The sequence below is a fragment of the Crocuta crocuta genome, unplaced genomic scaffold (assembly GCF_008692635.1).
Source record: "Crocuta crocuta isolate KB4526 unplaced genomic scaffold, BGI_CrCroc_1.0 scaffold27, whole genome shotgun sequence".
NCBI lineage: Eukaryota > Metazoa > Chordata > Mammalia > Carnivora > Hyaenidae > Crocuta > Crocuta crocuta.
The window spans coordinates 6,824,923-6,830,014 of record NW_027532250.1 but is presented as its reverse complement, the minus strand read 5'-3'; positions in this window follow the sequence as shown (position 1 = coordinate 6,830,014).

The following is a 5,092-nucleotide window of genomic DNA, read 5'->3' as shown; positions in this document are numbered from 1 at the left end:
GTGCAGGAAAGAAGCCTCCGGAAACTTCGGGCTGCATTTTTGTGCTGGGTTATCTGCTGAGAAAGAACGAGAAAAGGCTAGAGCCTGACTCACAGAGCAACCCACAGATTGTATCTAGGCAGCATTCCTTCCTCGCCCGTTTGGCTCCAGCAATGCGCGAAGGAGGAGGAAGTAGCATTCATCCATTGTTTCTGACTAAGACCCAGAGCAGGTAACACTCCAGCGAAACACGGAACACGGTGCTGTTCTTCTAGAACACAGGCCTCTGTCCTGCCAGGCGCGCGAGCCGTCAGTCTATGGGAGCTAATGAGTTGCTTATCAGGTTTTCTCCAACATTCCCAGAGGCCTTCAGCTGCTGCCTCAGGTATGTACCTGCGGTGACTCAGGCAAAAATCTGTATGCTTAGTGACTCAGAAACTTAATCATTAACTTGGTGGATGACTACAGAGCGTGGGTAATGGGAGCTTGGAGAGGGCTTCAGAATGTGGGTCTTCCAGTAACACCAGTGAGGACGGCCATAGAACAGTGATGCTGGACCGTGTCACCTGTCAGGCGGACCAGAGGCTAACCCTACAGTCCCCTGGAGTCAGGACCTCCCATCGTTCACTCTGAGGAGCAGCAACTCACGGGGATTATAGAATGTATACCCACAAATGTAGATTTCATTTCTTCGAATTCCTATCTGGTACAGCGGGAAAATGTGCAAAAGGCTTCTTGACTTAACTTTTTATTTTTTATTTTATTTTATTTATTTTTATTGAGAGACAGGGAGAGACAGAGCATGAGCATGAGAGGGGCAGAGAGAGGGGGAGACACAAAATCTGAAGGAGGTTCCAGGCTCTGAGGTGTCAGCACAGAGCCCGACGCGGGGCTCGAACTTAAAAACCGTGAAATCATCACCTGAGCCGAAGTCAGACGCTTAACTGACTGAGCCACTCAGGCACCCCAAAAAGGCTTCTTGACTTAAAAACATACAGACACACAACATTGGATTTAAAATTGGGTATATGCATACACACACACACACACACACACACACACACACACAAGAGTGCCAGACAACACTTGAGAAGGAATTCCAAGCAAACCTCTCCCCAAAATGGCCATCGTCATAATCTTTCAGTCCCCCGTGAAAGGCACCAGCAAAACCTTGGCAATCCACTTGCGACCGAAGAGGGTTTTTCTAGTGAGCTGGCCTGGCCGTCCCGCCTGCACCCCCAGGGTGTCTTGGCTGGTGTTCCCAGGGCCTGTCCCCAGTGGGACTGGCATGTGCCTCTAACAGCCGAGCAGACTGGGCCAGGGGAGAGGGAGGGACAACCAGTCAGGAGGCAGAGCGGCTAGGGAGCCGGCCAAACGGCGGAGGGCTGAATGGGCTACACCAGCTGCTGGCAACTCCTTGGATATCTCTGTCATCCTTTCCCACTCCCTGCGTGGACACCATGGGGACACAGACCCCCTTTGCCCGGGCACCTCCAGGAATTCACAAATGTTCATTTTCAAATGGCACGTTAGGGAGAGCAAAACATCCATGATTCTGAGGGATGACAAAAACAATGCAGAAGGTGAGGTCACCTTGACATCCCTTAATCAAGCCGTGAAGTTCAAGTTCAGCCTGCAGAGTCATCTCTTATTTTAATCATGGTTTAGAGCTTTTCCTCTTTAGAAGAGTTTGTGTTTGAATGTTCTCAGATAGATGGATGACCGGACCGATAATGCTTATGATGTCTTTCCTCTTTTAGCCGCGCGAAGGCAAATAGTGGTTAAGGATGGATGAAATATTTAACAGCGGCCATGCATAATTTATCCTTGAGTGGATGTTCATTTCCAACCCAGTGCTTGGCTCCCAGTTAGGGCTTCTCAGAACATCAAACCGCTGTCTCCTTGGCAAATTGACATTCTGCTTATTTTTACTCCTTTCTTCCTAAGACTAATTGTTTTTACATTTTTCTTCTTGAAATACTCATTCCTAGATGTCATTGTCACCAACAGAAAACAAAAGTAAAAACTGTAGGCAAGGTTTTCTGTATAGTCATTTCTGGGCCTGGGGGGTTTACTCAGAGCTCCAGAGATGTACCCAGGAAGGAGAAAGATCTATTTGTATATATAACTATTGCTTATGTAAAGTAGACTGTTTGAGGGAGCCGTGTGTCCCCTGAAGTGATATATGATTTCAGGAGAAATCTTAGGGAAAAAAGTACACACACACACACACACACACACACATACATAAAAGAAAAAGTCACTCCTTCCCAAAATCACTTTTCAGAGATAACTACTCTTAAGTTTTTTGGTACATATGCACATCAAGATATATTACCTGGTGTGTATTTTGACCAAAACAGAATCCCAGCAACATATAAATTATTCTGTAGTTTGCTTTCTTCAGAGGACAATGTATTGGGAATGTCTTTGCTCTGTCAGTATCGCTCTGCATCATTTATAATGGTTTCATCGTATTTCATCATATAGATGAGCCATTATTTTGTAAGACCAAGTCCCTACTGTTAGCGGTTTTCATTTTCTCTCGATTCTACACGGTGCTGGGGCAAACAGCCATGTAAATACACCTTTTTGTTCTTTGTCCCATGATTTCCTTAGGATAAATTCCCAGAAGAGGAATCATCAAGTCAAAGCAAAATGGTTTTTTGGAGAAGGAGATTTGGCTCAAGAAAGTATCCATGTTTCTTCCAGAAAGGCTGTTCTCCTTTACATCCTTACCAGGGTTATGTGTGAGTCTTTCTTCCCTCCCAAACCACTAGATTTATAGTTTTTATGCTCTTTCTTATTTAGTAGGGGGGTAGAAAGCATCTCATTATTTTACTTTGCAGATTTTTTATTAGTAGTGCAAGGGTTTTTTTAATATTTTATTTTTTTAATTTATTTTATTTTATTATTGTCTCTATTTGGGTTCTTGGTACAACATTGGACAAATTGAGGTATTGGCCTTTTTTTTTTTTTTTTTTTAAAGTAGGCTCCACACCCAGCAGGGAGCTTGAACTCCGGATCCCAAGATCAAGAGTCGCACGCTATGCCAACGGAGCCAACCAGCTACCCTGGCCTTTTCTTGATATATACAAGTTGTTTTATATATTCAGGAAGTCTTTGAACTCTCATTTTCCCCTAATTAGTCACTTGCTTCTTACCATATGTATCCTTGGTTTTTGTATTTATTGTATAGGAATCTCCTATTTTCTATTTTAGTAAAATCCTTTGTTCTTTCCTTTAATAGTCTCAATCCCAAAATTATAAAAATATTTACTCAGATTGTATCCCAAGTGTTACAAAAGTACAAAAGTACTTTTTTTTAACTTTATTTTATTGTTTATTTATTTTTGAGATAGAGAGAGAGAGAGAATGGACAGGGGAAGGGCAGAGAGAGGGAGACACAGAATCCGAAGCAGGCTCTGGTCTCCGAGCTGTCAGCACAGAGCCCAATTCAGGGCTGGAACTCATGAACTGTGAGATCATGACCTGAACCGAGTTGGACACCCAACTGACTGAGCCATCCGGGTGCTCCCCTCTCCTTTAATCCACGTGAAAGTGACCTGACAGTCAGAAGAAGGAAAGAAGTCTGGTTTTTTAAGGCTCTGTTAGTTATTCTAACACAATGTATTGAATAAGACCCGACTTTTTCGCTGAACTGAAATCCCACCTTGATCATGGACTCATTTCTTAGATGTTCTTGGGCATGTTTGGCCAGATCATTCTAATTTATTGATCTCTTCATCTACTTTGGAGCCATTTCATACTGTTTTGATTATTGAAGCTTTAAGATACTTTTAGCATCTAGAGAGCAAATCCTCGCCTTCCTCCCAATTGCTCTGTACCTCTTACAGAATTCATCATTGGAATGGTAAAGAAATTCACCTGGCTCGGGGCGCCTGGGTGGCTTAGTCGGTTGAGCGTCCGACTTTCGCTTAGGTCATGATCTCGCAGTTCGTGGGTTCGAGCCCCGCGTTGGGCTCTGTGCTGACTGCCAGCTCAGAGCCTGGAGCCTGTTTCAGTCTGTGACTCCCTCTCTCTCTGACCCTCCCCTGCTCACGCTGTCTCTCTCTCTCTCTCCTAGAAATAAATAAAAATATTAAAAAAATAAAAATAAAAAAAAAAAGAAATTCACCTGGCTCAAACGACAAAAAAAGTTTTAAAAAGTGAACACACTTTCTCCTTCTTTTGTCGCTAGTTCATTCACTGTCATCCCCTCCTAGAGGGGATCAACTATGGTTGGTTTCTTGTTTATTTTCTCATAGACTATTTTTTGATGTAAATAAAACAGTATGAAAATATTTTCTTTTTTTTAAAAGTGTATTTTTCATAGAGACAAACAGACAGAGCATGTACAGGGGAAGGGGAGGGGCAGAGAGAGAAGGACACAGAATCTGAAGCAGACTCCAGGCTCCAAGCTGTCAGCACAGAGCCTGGTGCAGGGCTTGAACTCACAAACTGTGAGGTCATGACCTGAGCCGAAGTCAGACGCTCACCCGACTGAGCCACCCAGGCGCCCCATTTTCTCTATTTTTTTTAAATGTTTTTTTTTTCTAGGAGAGGGAGACAGGTGAGCAGGGGAGGGTCAGAGAGAGAGGGAGACACAGAATTTGAAACAGGCTCCAGGCTCTGAGCTGTCAGCACAGAGTCCGACGCGGGGCCCGAACCCGAACCCACGAACCGCGAGATCATGACCCAAGCGAAAGTCAGACGCCTAACCAACTAAGCCACCCAGGCGCCCCTTCTCTCTTTATTTTTTTAAGTGAAGGCTCCACACCCATCATGCAGCTCAACTCACAACCTGAAAGCAAGAGTCGCGTGCACTCCTGACTGAGCCGGCCAAGCGCCCCTATTTTCTCTCTCGTTCTATAACAGCAGTCCTGTTACACCATTTGCTTTCCCTATTTAACATATCTTGGTAATCTTTCCATCTCACCAGATAAAATTCTTCCCCATTCACGTTTTCATTCTTTTTTCAATATAAACTTATAATTTTAGACTTATTTTAGATTTACAGCAAAGTTGCACAGAGACTGCAGCCTCACTCACCTTCCTCTGATGTTAACAGCTTACATAACATGGTGCGTTTGTCACAACTAAGACATTAAAT